This window comes from Lissotriton helveticus, chromosome 4_1, assembly GCF_964261635.1.
Source record: "Lissotriton helveticus chromosome 4_1, aLisHel1.1, whole genome shotgun sequence".
Classification (NCBI taxonomy): Eukaryota; Metazoa; Chordata; class Amphibia; order Caudata; family Salamandridae; genus Lissotriton; species Lissotriton helveticus.
Window position 1 is genome coordinate 185,923,766 of NC_136063.1, and position 14,835 is coordinate 185,938,600.

Below are 14,835 nucleotides of genomic sequence, written 5' to 3' on the forward strand. Positions count from 1 at the left end.
TGAATGTTTTATTCACATTCAGTAGAGTGTTAAAGCTGGAGCAGTACAGGACCATGCGAACCCCACTTTACATTGTTACCTCATGGAGGGCCAGCCAGAGTCCATTAAGGGATGACAAGTTCATCAGAAGAGGAAGAGTTCAGTCCGCAGTCTGATAGCTGTGTCATTGGTGACCAAATGGAATATGGCAGCCCATGTTGAGGTCCAAGGTGAGTGTCGCAGAGTGTTTCGGGGGACAGTGGAAGGTGATGATGCAGAAGGCAGAGCCAAGCAGAAACAGGCCATATGGAGGTGATGAAGGCTACTGCGTCTTTCTTAACCAAGTCAGAATCATCCGCATCTTCGTCCTCTGATGTATCATGTGCCTCACATGTGGGTAGTGTTTTTTTGTCTGCATCACTGTGTGGCAGTGACACATCAGTTGCCGGAGGTGGATTGTCTGCATCACTGTGTGTTACTGACACTTCAGGGGGCAGAGATGTGAATGGAGTAGTAGCAGCCGCATTCATCCGCGCCAGGCCTTGTGTGCAGCCGAACAGCCATTCTTTACGCCTGCGTCCCCTCCATGTTCTCCATGATCCTCTGCATGTGTCCCAACTCCCGGATGACATCGCTGGAGCCACTCGGACTAGACAGTTGTTCTTGTCTCAGAGTCAGGACTCCAGCGATGTCAGCTGTAGATCATTGTAGAGCCTGGAGTGGACAGTGGGTGTCCGTTAGGTACTGTGAGTGGTCCCTGATGTGGCTTAGACACCCATGTATGGCATCTAGTTTGGCTGCCATGAGGTCGTACCTCATCCGCACCTGATCAGCCCTCTTCTCCTGGCACCCCAGCACATGGCCTTGGAAGGCCATGTGTTGTTCGTGGGGGTCCTGGGAGGTAGCCGTGGTGGTGGGTGCTTCCTGCTGTGTGGTCTGTGCAGGGGGTGAGGTCTCCTCAATGCAGTTGGGCTGCCCTGCTCCTGGAGATGGGATGCTGAAGCTGTCCATGAGCTCTTGGAGGGCGTCGTTGTGGAAGGTGTGGGGTTCCTCTTCGCCATCAGTAAAGAGATGTTCAGTTTGCTCTGTATGAGGTGTTGATTTTCCCTCTGCAATGTGAAGGGGAGATGCAGTTCAACATTGTGTTCACATGTATGTTGATGCATTGTACAAGTTTACATACAGACTGCATGACAATGTACATTGCGACTGTTTGGGAGGAGCTGCCTATTTGATGCGGGACAGTGGACATGTCGATAACATCCCGGATGTGTGTTTGTACTTGTACATTATCATCTCACATTTCCCTGCTATGCCAAATGTGATTGGCCAGTTTCTACAAGCGGCACCAGTGTGTCCTCTGTTCTGTTGTGAACGTGTTGCAGTTTGTACCACATTGTTGTCAATGTTGATGTGCTCTGAATGTTATGTGTGTGTGCTGCATTTTCGAGAGTCGCACCTGCATCTCTGAATTTGCTGCCCCTTATCCCTTTCAGGTGGTGTGCCTTTAACTTCTGTGCTTATACAGTGCTGAGATGTTGCATACTTGGGTACAACAAGCTCTTGGTGGGAGTTGGGAGTCTGGGGCATGGTTTGTCTGCAGATGTGTTGTTGACGTCAGGGGTTGTTTGTGCACATGAATGTGTCAGAGTGTGACCTGCTCCTTTACGGATATGGTCCACACTCAGCCACCTCAGTGTCGTGGCATGCAACATGTCATGATATATTGACTGCAGCCATGCTATTCGTCATGCAGTATCACTTGCATTGTCAATGTGGCTCACAGACACGTCGCTTTGCTGGGTTTGGCACTTGTGCATGGGTTGGTTGTGAAATTAGTGATGTGTGGGAAAGGACCCCTCTGGGCACATAGTCGAGGGGGGCCAACTTGCTGTTTCTAGGTGTGCTGCAGTGTGCCAAGGGGATCAGGGACATGATCCAAAGTCATTGTGAATGTGCACTGTGCTATACTTAATTGTGCATGTGTGCCATTGTGCCCATCTCCCCCATCCCCCCAGTCCCTGGTCGTTACTCACCCTGTTGCTGTTGTGTCAGGTCATGTTGAGCAGTGTTCGGTCCCCCAACTCCTGCCACTGTCTCCACACTGATGACTGTGGACACCATTTCCTCCATCACTTCCAGCTCCTCATGTGGTGCTGGACTCCCACCTCCAGTCTGCATTGCTGCCTTCTGTTTGTTGCTGAGTTTCTGCTTGGTTTTGCACTTCACATCATTCCAGCGCCTCTTGACCTCTTTCATTGTCCTCCTCAGCACTGCGACTGCATTCACCTTGTCCACAATGGACTGCCATATTCTGGTTGTCCTCTGTACTTGCTCCAGCTACCTCCATTGTGCGTTGCAGTTGTTTTGGTTTTGTTTGTGGGTTCTTTCTGCTTTTATAGTGATTTTTCCCGCCTGACTAGTGTGAATTGCAGGCCTGGCGCAGCTTATCGCAGATTTTTTTATCGTGGATGGGCCCATCGCCACTTTTTTCACGTTCGGCTTTGGATCTTTATCGCCGGCATGGTAATTTTATAGCGGACATTTGACGAGTTGTCGGGAGACTATTGCATGTTACCGCTGAGTTGTTAATACGACGTTAACAAAGCATTATTTTCCCGCGATAGACAGCCATATGAAAAATTGCGTTGACCTATTTTGGTGATGATTATCGCACGTTTTTGAGAATATCCCCCTTTGTGTTTTGCATTTGGAGTGCGCATTTGGAACTTTCATTTCCTTTACAATAAGAATGGCCCTGCCATAATGGTCCAATCATGACATATTCTGGACAGTCGTGTCGTAATTGTGGCTATTCATGCTACAATTGTGTCTCGGGCATAATGGTGCTAGAGGTGTACAACATTTTTATACCTCAAGGCTATTTTTGCATAAATACTGATTACTGTGCTACCTTTTTTTCCCCTGATTTATTTTTCTCTCTCATGCTAGTTGTGCGCCTTCCACTCATAGGACACTTGCTTCAAGATGTACATTTCTCACGGGAAGTGTGAAACTGTATGTTTATATGTTTTATGTATGCTGCGTAGAGTACACGGTGCTAGTAGTCTGTGCCACATAACTTTGGACACTGTGTGGCCACACTGAGCTGGTATGTTGCATGCCTTGTACACACAAGGGTATTCCTCACATTCAGTTTTCATGCAGATGACCACCAAAGTCATGATTAATACACATTAATGTGTGATTGTCAAGGAAGGCCCACAATTCAGGTAAAGCACATTCTGAAACAGAAATAAATGTCTGATTCGACCTAAGAAATCCATTCACCCCTCCCCCACACGCACATCAGAGTTCATCTCACAAGATGCTGCTTTTCATCCAGCAGTCAAAAACACTTCGGATCCTTCACACCTGAACCCTGGGAGGGCGGCACCAGGCCTGCTCCCGCCAGAAATCCATCTGTTTCCTTCTTGTTTTCACCGTCACTTAGAAACGCCAGGGCTTGCTCTGCCTGCAGTAATACACATTTGTCGATACTGCGTTTTCTCCTGTGTCCAAAGTGTGAAATTGTAAGATACAAAGAAATGACAAAAAACACTTTTCTATTCATCCGGGCATTGGACACCGAAACGGGCAACTAGCAAATATGAGAAACAAGTTCTACTTGGATTTAACTGCTGTAGAAGCAGCTCGGAGTGCCATTTAGCCGTGTCTAACATGCCTGTCCCCGGGCTGCCGAGATCTGAGCTCTTCCAGTAGAGTCCGGAATGGAAGCATTTACCGAAGTTCACGCTTGTGAGACGGCCGCACGTCATGCGTCAAGCCTTTTAGAAGTGCGCGAGAGCGTCGTGGGCTTTTCTCTAGCTCTCTGCAGGTGCTTCTCATTATGTAAAGGGCAAAAGCACGCCGCCCTTGGTAGTCATAGTTACAGCCGAGCAGTAGCTGCTGTCGATCACGCACAGGTGGGCAGGAGTCGAAGGAAATGGTAGCACGTGTCGGTGCTTTTCAGCACTAAAAGGGCATTTTGATGGATCAGGGCTTTGTGTCGATCTATAGAGACGAGAGCCCTGATTATCGTCCATTGGGGCGTTCGGGCGTTGCCCCGCCAACCAATGCGCACCGCCATCTGAAACGTCACCGGCCGCACCAGATGTAGCTTATAGGGGAGAAAGGGGATGGGGCTGTATTTGATCGGGTTGTTGTGAGCGTGCGTGCTCACGCTGCTCAGCAGTGCTACTGGCGCTGGCGCGCATGTTTGCTTTGGGCTGGTCATTTTTCTGACCAGCCTGAACATGCGCAGTAGCCTCCCCCTTGGGAGATCGAGGGTTGCCTCATGCCGCAGCCTCCGGTCTCCGAATGGGGCAGGGAGTTACGCTGCTCCACAGCCAATCCTGGCGCTGATAAGCAACGGAGACTTTTTTGCGGTTCCCAAGGGGATTGCAGAGGACACCGATTTAGAATGAAAGGTGGTCTTTTGGACAAATAAAATGACACATTTGACACCATTCTGACAGCGTAGTTGACCCGAGTATAAATATCTAGGAAGACTGGTGAAAATTGTTATGATACAACAGCACCAGCATTGGGGTCACTCTCGAGCAAACCACCAAATACCGTGTAAGTAAGAATTCCAACAATCTTTGTCACAAACCAGACTCACCCGTCACCCGCCTATGTGCAGACTCCTGTTATCAAAATAACAAGATGTTGCGTGTGCACACTTTTGGAAGTGCACAGACCGTCACGCATATGCTTTATTTCACACTTTAACCTTTTCTTTGTGGCTAAGTAAAACCATCTAATGTTCTGCTGGTTTGTATTGTGTTTTGCAGCAGTGTTCTTTGGTATCACATTTCTTCGTTTCTGTACGACTCTTGCTTGGTGCTTTGTTATTGTGGCCCATGAGTGGTGGACCCTAGGTGTATGATTGTTGCAGGTTACACAAGTTTGGAGAGTCTTTCCCCCAGTGGTGTGCTTTTGCTTTCCCCCAGTGGTGTGCTTTTGCGCTGCTGATGCTGGTTCTCCCTCTCTTCATTGCGCATGCGACACTACCCCTTATCACGTAGGTTGGCACCAGGGGGATGCTTCCGGACTGAGCACTGCCTGTCAGCTATTCGCCGAGGGGCCTGGAGATGTTGAACTGCAGTGCCTTTCTGTTTCTGTGTGCGGTACGGCAGGTTGCAGAGCAAGATTGTGGCGTCCCCTGGGCGACGGTGCACCTGTGGATGTGGTGCCCAGAAAATGTATTGATGTCTGGTCTACCCTGCGTGGCCGAGCTTCTTGCATTCTCTGCTTGGCAAGTGCAGTGGCAAGAAGTGGGGGACCCCGTGGGCGGTGTGGCACCTGCAGAAGTGATGTCCATTTGTATTTGTGCAGTGGATGGGTGGATGCATGAATGAATGATGGATGCAGGATGGGTGGATGGATGGGTGGATGCATGAATGATGGATGCAAGATGGATGCAGGATGGGTGGATGGGTGCAGGACTGGATGGATGGGTGGATGCATGAATGGATGCAGGATGGATGATGGGTGGATGGATGGGTGGATGGGTTCAGGATGGATGGATGGGTGGATGCATGAATGGATGCAGGATGGATGATGGGTGGATGGATGGGTGGATGCATGAATGAATGATGGATGCAGGATGGATGGGTGGATGGATGGGTGCATGAATGAATGATGGATGCAGGATGGATGGGTGGATGGATGGGTGGCTGCATGAATGAATGATGGATGCAGGATGGATGGGTGGATGGATGGGTGGATGCATGAATGAATGATGGATGATGGATGCAGGATGGATGGATGGGTGGATGCATGAATGAATGATGGATGATGGATGCAGGATGGATGAATGAATGATGGATGCAGGATGGGTGGATGGATGGGTGGATGCATGAATGAATGATGGATGATGGATGCAGGATGGGTGGATGGATGGGTGGATGCATGAATGAATGATGGATGATGGATGCAGGATGGATGGATGGGTGGATGCATGAATGAATGATGGATGCAGGATGGATGCAGAATTGGTGGATGGGTGGGTGCATGAATGAATGATGGATGCAGGATGGATGCAGGATGGATGGGTGGGTGGATGCATGAATGAATGATGGATGCAGGATGGATGGGTGGATGGATGGGTGCATGAATGAATGATGGATGCAGGATGGGTGGATGGATGGGTGGATGCATGAATGAATGATGGATGCAGGATGGATGGGTGGATGGATGGGTGGATGCATGAATGAATGATGGATGATGGATGCAGGATGGATGGATGGGTGGATGCATGAATGAATGATGGATGATGGATGCAGGATGGATGGATGGGTGGATGCATGAATGAATGATGGATGCAGGATGGATGGGTGGATGGATGGATGGGTGGATGCATGAATGAATGATGGATGCAGGATGGATGGATGGGTGGATGCATGAATGAATGATGGATGCAGGATGGATGCAGAATTGGTGGATGGGTGGATGCATGAATGAATGATGGATGCAGGATGGATGCAGGATGGATGGATGGGTGGATGCATGAATGAATGATGGATGCAGGATGGATGCAGAATGGATGGGTGGATGGATGGGTGGATGCATGAATGAATGATGTATGGATGTAGGATGGGTGGGTGGGTGGATGGATGGATGGGTGGATGCATGAATGATGTATTGATGGATGCAAGGTGGTTCGGGCTCGCTCGCTGCGGTGCAATATGCAAATTAGTTTACGCCCTACCACTTTCAAATGTCACCAGCCGCCCCTGGCCCTGAACACAATTCATATGAACACAGGGAAATCTCGGAGGAAAATCCACATGCAGTGACGTGCAAAGTACCAACCAGGAAGGTTTGTTTAAAAATGAAGGCGGCCAAAAGGCAATGGTTAGTCAATCAATTCAAAATATGAGAAATGCAAATATATGTAAAATTTCAATAGCAGCTGAGACCGAACCTTTACTAATCCACAGCCAGAACAGCTAGCACATGAAAATGAGAACAGAGGAGCATTTGTCATAAGGACCGCTCTTTAAAGGCTAAAGTGAGAAACGTGAAAAATGTTCTAAGTGCAGATTGATAAGCAGGCAAACATGGAGACTGCTCTCTAAGAGGACACTTTCAGACAGAGAAACTGTACAGTCACTATGGTGCGATGAAGTAAAGTAAGTAAAGTAAGTAAATTTATTAGCATAGTTAATTAAAACCATTGCAGTACAAAATCAGAATAATTTTTTTTTTAAACGACATACTTGATAAAACCAGCGTAGCGCAATCACAGTTTCTCGGTTCATTTTAAACACAAAAATGCATCCTATTAAATTAATCTTTTAAAATTGGTACAGTTTTATTTTATAATATAGTGTAAAGTCAGATTCAAGTTGTGACTTTTTCTTTCCGGTGCCTTCATATTTCTCGGTAAGTTTGCCTTGGCAATAGATTCAGTTTTGTTTTATTGAACTGTCTAAAGACATTTAGGGATCAGTTTTTGGCATTTTCTTTTCCACTGCCTTCTTAAATTTCACAAAGCTACAGTTCAACTGTGGGTCCTGAGATGTAAGACAGGCAAGAACTGCATTCCTTCGTGTGCGTATCCCTCATCGATTAAAGTGGTGTTTCAACAGGTGTTTCCGTTCATCCAACAATTTCTCACTGGAGCATAGCAAGTGCAACATATCCTCTTGCACTAAGCCACATAACCAGCAGGGGGAGCCTGCTTTGTCTTTTAGCCAGTGTGGAAAGTGTCGAATGCAGGGTAGAAGGCCCAGCCTGTACTTTAAGAAGCACATTTTAGCGGTTTTAGTGAAACCCAGACCAAAGTAGCTCTGTGGTGCTTGTGTTGAGTAAGAGTTCAGGGTCATCCAGCCATTGGTTCTTTTTGAAAGCGCTGCCTTATCTTGAACCCACGATAGATTTTTGATTGATTTCTTGACCAGATTTTTGAGCATCGTGTGATTTGTGGAGCTGCTTTAAGCCCGTATTTACCTAGCTGCTTTTAAGGTACTTGGCTGCTAGTGAGGAAGGGTGTTGATCTAGCTCCGTCGATAGATACTCATTTAGAGTTCCTTGTTTAGATTTCCTTACTTTGTTCCAGACAGAAATATAGGCCCCCTGTCTTGCCAGGAGCTGTTGTTGAATACCGAATTCTAGCCTAATTTGTGCTGGGGAGGTTCGCTTGGGCAGGCAAAAAATAATTCTGTATGCAGCTGTAATTGTATTGTTGAGGGTCTTTGAGTCTCTGCCTCTCTGTACCTCACTCCCAAAGGTAATTGTTGGCAGAAGTTTAGCACAAATTACTTGTACTAGAGGTAAAGGAGAGGGCCCAGAGAGTTTGCTGTTTATGTTTTTAAAGAGATTGCCAGAGTAAGCCCTTTTCCTCTAATGCTCGTTCTCTGTGCAGTAAACTGTCCGCTATTGTCAATCTTTACTCGTAGGTATTTGTACGCTGACATAACCTCAATTCGTATGTTGTTCCAGAACCACGACGTCGATTTCCTCTTCTTCTTACTAATGGACATTGACTGGGTTTTCTCCAAATTTATAGTCAGTTTGTTTGCTTCAGAATAGCCATGTGTTGTATTCACAAGGTGTTGTAGACCTACCGTTGTGTGGCTTATTAGGACTATATCATCAGCGTATAGAAGACACAGTAGTTGTAGCCCTCCTAGCTTGGGAGCATGAGAGTTGAAGCTGTTTAGGATCAGTACAAGGTCACCCAAAAACAGATTAAATAGTGTGGGGGCCAAGACGCAGCCCTGTTTGAGGCCTTTATTGGTCGGTATGCGCCTTGACAGAAGTGATCCTTCCCCCACCTTTATCTGAACCCAGGTCTCAGTGTGAAGGTTGATCAGCAGATCCAGCAGAGGCCTCGGAATCCCCGAACAATTGAGTTTAGACCATAAAATGTTCCGATTTATGTGTTCAAAGGCAGCCTTGTAGTCTATAAAACAAAAGTGGATGGGCATTTTGTTTAATTCAGCCTTATCTATTAACATACCCATAGTTAGAATATTGGTCATTGTGCCAACTGATTTGGCAAAGCCTGTCTGGTTGACCGGAGTTAAGGATTTCTCTGTGGCCCATGCCTGCAGTTCCTCCAACAGTATACCTGAAAAATGTTTTGCCTCATTGTCAATTAGGGCCACCAATCGGTAGTTTTGTGGGAGAGCCTTGTCCCCTGCCTTAAAAATTGGAGAGATGATAGAGCCCTTCCAGGAGCCTGGCAGGATGTTGAAATGTCTGATCTCCAAAAAAAGGGGTTCGAGTGCTACTGCCCAACCATTCGCGTCTTGTTTATAAAGAATGGGCGGGATTCCATTTGGTCCTGGAGCTCCCTCTCTTCCTTTCTTGATTTGGCGCTTGATGATGCTTTGTAGACTTGACAGTTCGTCATTTGAGATTGGATTCTGACCATCTTAGATGCTGATATGCTTTTGGGGTGGTTGTGCTTTGTGTTCTATAAGATTATCCATCACACGATCCGGTATTAAACCCAGGTTATTTCCCGTAGCCTGATTAAAATGATTTGCAAGGTAACTTGCCCATGTTTCTTCTGAGATGTTGGATGAAACAAAGACAAACCAAAGATGATGATGGACGGAGCGTTGACAATACAAACACTCACCCCCAGTCAAATGATCTGGGTTTAATCCATCACCATTCTTTAGCTCACTCCGCCACCCCAGTTCAGACATGGCCATATGCAAATCAGTCTGACCCTGTGCCTCATGGGAACAGTCCAGCCTGAACTGCCAAGCCATGTCTTCCCTGGACCAGAATCAAGCTTCCCAGGACCGGTTTCTGGCATTACAGCCATCTTCAGCCATGCTTGCTTGACTCCAGTGGCAAAGTGAGCAAGGGACTCATGTCTGACCAGGAGGGAAGTAAGACATACAAAGGCCACAGATTGAGACTCACCTGGGGGCATATTAGCAAGGCTTTGCGATAACTATCGCAAAGCACGCTTCGCGCTTATTTTTTTAACGCCGGCTATCGCAGGTTTTTATCGCGGAGATATCACGTTATTAGCAACGCGTATCTCAAAGCTAATAAAAATTCCTGCAATAGCGGGGAAATCGCCGTTTTGCAGGGAACATAGCTGGTTTTCCAGCAATGTTCCCTGCAAAACAGCGATAACCTTGCTGATACGACCCAGTGGTCGTATCAGCATAATCCACCCCTATGTTAGGGATAGCTAAGTCAGGATTTTAGCAGACATTAGATTTTCGCGAAATCTAACGTCTGCTGTAATCCTGTGGGCTGCCTTGTAATATCGCAATTGAACATCAGCGATATTTTACAAGGTAGTCCATTGGGGTACGCCCAGTGACGCCCACTTTACATCTCATTAGAGATGCAAAGGGAGGCGTTGGGAAAAAGGGTGCTAACATGCAATTATGCATGTTATCACCCTCTTATAAATAGGGCGATAGTTTTATTTCTGCTTTTTTGGCTTCTTAAGCCAAAAAAGCGGAGATAAAGCCCTTGTTAATATACCCCCTGGTGCAAGCAGGTGGAACTCTGTAACTCACTCCCATTATACCACAAAACCAATACAGGGGCCAAAGATGAAGACTACAGAAGCACCAGAATGAAGGAAGACTGGTTTGGAAATACAAACGAAACAAAAAGGGAAGTCAGAAACCCACATCAAGAGAGGGGTCAGGAGGATCGAGGAGAACCGATCGGAAAAATAACAATGGTGAAGGAACGAGTCAAGCCGGGTGCAAACTAATGAGAATAGCGAGGAGCCACAAGAACCCCTGCTGCCAGACAAGGAAGCTTGGTGTTAGTCAGGCTTAAATACTGTGCCTGCCACTATTGACCTGGAAGTTTGTCTGAGTGCTCTGACAATGTTGGTTCTAAAGTGTCTGGGCCTGCAACACTGACTTTGGGAAATGTTGTTTTATAGATCAAAAGGTGTAATTTCCATTGTCCTGAGTGCGATCTCTGTCATTCTTGCCTTCCCTTGTAACTCATCGTGTCTTCAAACCTGACAGCAATTGGAGTGATTGAGCATTGGGCTGTTTGCAGGTCAACAGTTATAGTTGCACAGAGGACAGATCAAGGGCCTGGGGCATGGGCCTGTTAAAGATTAAAGCAGTTGGGTGACTCCATGGTGTGAGACGAGCAAGGTCGCGTCAGCACAGAGGATGAAGTTAGAGATAATAGGTGTCAGAGGATGGAGAAAAGGGTATCTTGGAAAGGTTGTGCATGGGAGCCACATAAGGAAGACTAGTAGGAGCATCTGGAGTGGAATGAAGGGGCTCAAGGAGGTCACCAGCCAGGTTCAGAGAAGATGGAGGTGTCAGGGCAACAGAGGGTGACTAGTGTTAGCCCTAGGAGGAGATGGGTAGGGATGCTGAAAGACAAGAGGATCTAATCTTTGGGGAGGTCTGCTGGAAAGGAATGAAGAAAAGGTGATAAAACATAGGAGGTCAGGCAGCCAGAAATATAGTAACAGGGACCCTTTGGATTTTAAGGTAGTCCCAAGATTTGAGCCTTTTCTTAATTAAATAGACCATCCCTTTACTCAGTCTTTATACATGAGGTTTAGGTTGGGGACCCTACATTGCTACGTTAACTTGCAACTGGAGGGGCTCCAAACTAGGTTGTAAAGCACTTAGAAGATGCAGGCCAGATACTGCCCCAATTGTTGTTTTTGCTGTTGCTAAATATTTAGAATCTATTTGGCCTGTTCAGTCTAAAACCATTTCTATACAGCACCAGATATAAGGTCAGGCCGCTCAAGGCCTGCACCAGTAAGTCTTAAGTTTAGAAGAGTTGCACAGACCCGGACTCCAGACCACGTGCATCTCTGACTTTGTTATAAAGTGGGGTAGCTATACCCCTCAGACAGTAAAAGGTCACAGGGTTATCAGTGTACAATGATCATAAGAGTGTTGGCGTTTATCAGAAGAATTCGATTTGGAGTATTTTGTTGGATATAACAGGACATGTTTATGTCTGCAACAACTATAAACAAAATAATAAAAAAACACAAACAGCCTTGAAGAAGTCCCGTGGAGATGAAATGCGTCGCGTCGGCTATGGCTATGAACATTGTAATGCGTTTTTTATGAAGAAAATTTCTGATGAAGAAATATCACAAAAAGGAAAACAATCTTTCACAAACATTTGAAGACTTGATTCATTTATTTGGGAGATTATTTCAGATGTTGCATTGCATTACTTTCGTTGTTATATATTGATTTTTAGGTAGGTGCTGAGCTATAGTGCATAAAACCATTTCTATGTTGTAACATCTTGATTGCTAGGTCCTACAGGACACATTGATAAGATAAAAAGAAAAGAAAATGAATCTTGCATGTAGGAGGCTTGATGTGGTACTCGAAAATAATATGATGCCTCATGTTGTAAAAAGTGTTATTGATGGTTGATAATTGAATTTTAATGATGATTTTATTGTATTATTATATCGCTTTTAAGATCTTTGATTGAAATGAAGTGCGTATGACTGAAATATAGATACTTACCAGGCCGCATGCACTATGTCAGTATTATTTGTGAGAAGTTGATTGAATCTAACGAAGAATAGTTTAATACGATGAGGAGTTTAGGTCTAGTTGGAGTGTGAACTCTAGGATATAATGGGAGCTTTGGAAAATAACCTCTGGTTGCAGTTCTTGACACCAACAAGACCAATGCCGGCAGTTCACACAACAAACTATTTAACCTGGTAAGATTAGTCCTTTCCAGGGCTTCAAACACCAGGTGGGACAAATAGAACAGCTATGTCTGACCCAGTTTGGAGGCGCTAGGAAATGTAACAAATGTAGGCTACCATTACGCATATCTACGTTCTGGTATAGCTATTCAAAGTGCAGTTGTAAAAAGTCCTCTTACACTGCTCAGAGGTCAGAGGTCAGGAGGTGGAGGTAGGGGCAGAGTTGAAGACAAAGGAGTGCAGGTGAAGGGCAACTACAGCAATTAGAGTGTGAAACGTGAAAGGGTGGCTGCATAAGCCTCCTAATAAAATAGTGGCAATGTTATTACAGGATAATTTTAGAATTCCTTACTCGGGCCTCTGGAGTTTGCAAGTGGGCAAAGAACTTGAAATCTCGCAGAGACAAAACAAATGTGGTGCATGGAAATCTTGTGAAGGAAGTACAGAGCAGACCATGACAGGACACTTCAACAATCCTCGTTTTAAGGATCTAATAATAATCCCTCCAGGTGTGGTTCCAAGAGGACGGATGTCAAAATGTGCAAAATACCTGAAAGGAGGTTGGTGAATTAATTTATTGAACAAAGTGATGTTCAGTCACCTAATCTAATACCGATGCAGCAGTAGAACATGTGAAGAAATGTGGAAAGACAGCGAAAATGGAAAAAGATGATCGCAAATCAGCGTTTTGGTTGTTGCTGGTGCACCATGATAATTTCCAACTGTTAATTCCAAGGTGTTTTTTTCGTAGACAAAGTCATGCCTTTGCAGTGCTCTGTGTCATGTGCGGTCTATGAGAAATTCAGAACATACTGAGTATGTGTGACAAGATTTCTGAGCATGTGCTGCATATTCTTGACATGTTCTTAATTATAGCCAGAGCAGCATTTTCAATCAAGTGTAGGAAACCTATGTACAAATTTGAAAAAGTGGCACCCATCTTCGGTATACTGTCGGCGCTGTAGAAGATGGAGGGCTCCTGCACACGCTTAATGTTGGAGTACACACTTAATTTAGCTGGATTTGGTGGCCATGACATCACACTTGCCAGCAAATTGGCAAGAAGTAATAAGTAGTGGAGAGAATGAACTGAAATTCATGCAGGAAGTGCACGTTCATCTGAATTTTGCCTGGAAGGTGGTTGCGCCAGGCGCAGGCTTTGGTAGACAATTGGTTTCAACAATGAATAGGGCATCAATCCCAATCACAGAATCACAGACTGAGTGTGGGGAACATGCAAGTGTGGTTGTTTTTTTTTTCTTCGAGGTAGTAAAATGGTGTAACTGTGGTTTCTGGAGAACCCAGTGTCTTCGACAGTGGAGATATTCTCTGGCGTTTCTGGAGGAAATGGTGTGGAATAAACTGAAAGTTGGGCAGTATAATGGTGATCAGATGAGTGGAAGATGAGGTATCATTGTCAAGCTTTTTTGGAATTATTCCCATTGGTGTTGGCCGTGAGTCTGTGGGAAGAGGAGCTTATAGACAGGAAAGTGGTGTTTGTGGGCCATAATATTAATGAGGTGGTGGTGCATGTGATAAATAGGATATTGACAAAGTGCGTTTACGTATTTTCTTTTTTTTAGAATTGTTTTTTCTGTGCTGAGCAGGTTTTGTGCAACGCACCTAACCTGACTTGGCAATTAAGTGGTTGATGTATTTTCTTGCTATAGAGTGATGTTTGGCCTAGAGATGGACTTGCCGTTGACCATAGTGATGCAAGATATTTGAGTAGGTGCCACCATAACAGGGCTACAAGTGGCTGAGAAATCCTTAGCTGTGTCAATGAGAAAGCTTCTGCTAGAGATCTTAAAGAGTTTAAGGCAATCTTCTCAGTATTATTTGGGGCATTTTTGGTGTCTGAGGTAGTAGGAGCAAAGTGCTATGATGGATTGTTGTGAGACAATGTGGAGATAAGAGGTGCCAGGATGCATATTCGAGTGTAAGACTGATCAAATATCTAAGGGGAATGAAGTAGGGGTTGGTTCACTGGCATAAATGTCTGGTAGGCTGTTAAAGGTTGGACGGAACAGGATGAATAAACAGGCTTTAGATGTGCTGGGGAAGTGGCCGAGATGAGAAGGATGGGCAAGAGTGCATATGACACACATTCATTTAGAACAGGGGTGATCTCAGAAGATTTTGAGCTAGGGTTCCGCAACAACTGGTTGAAAGGCATGAGGAGATGGCAGAGTGAT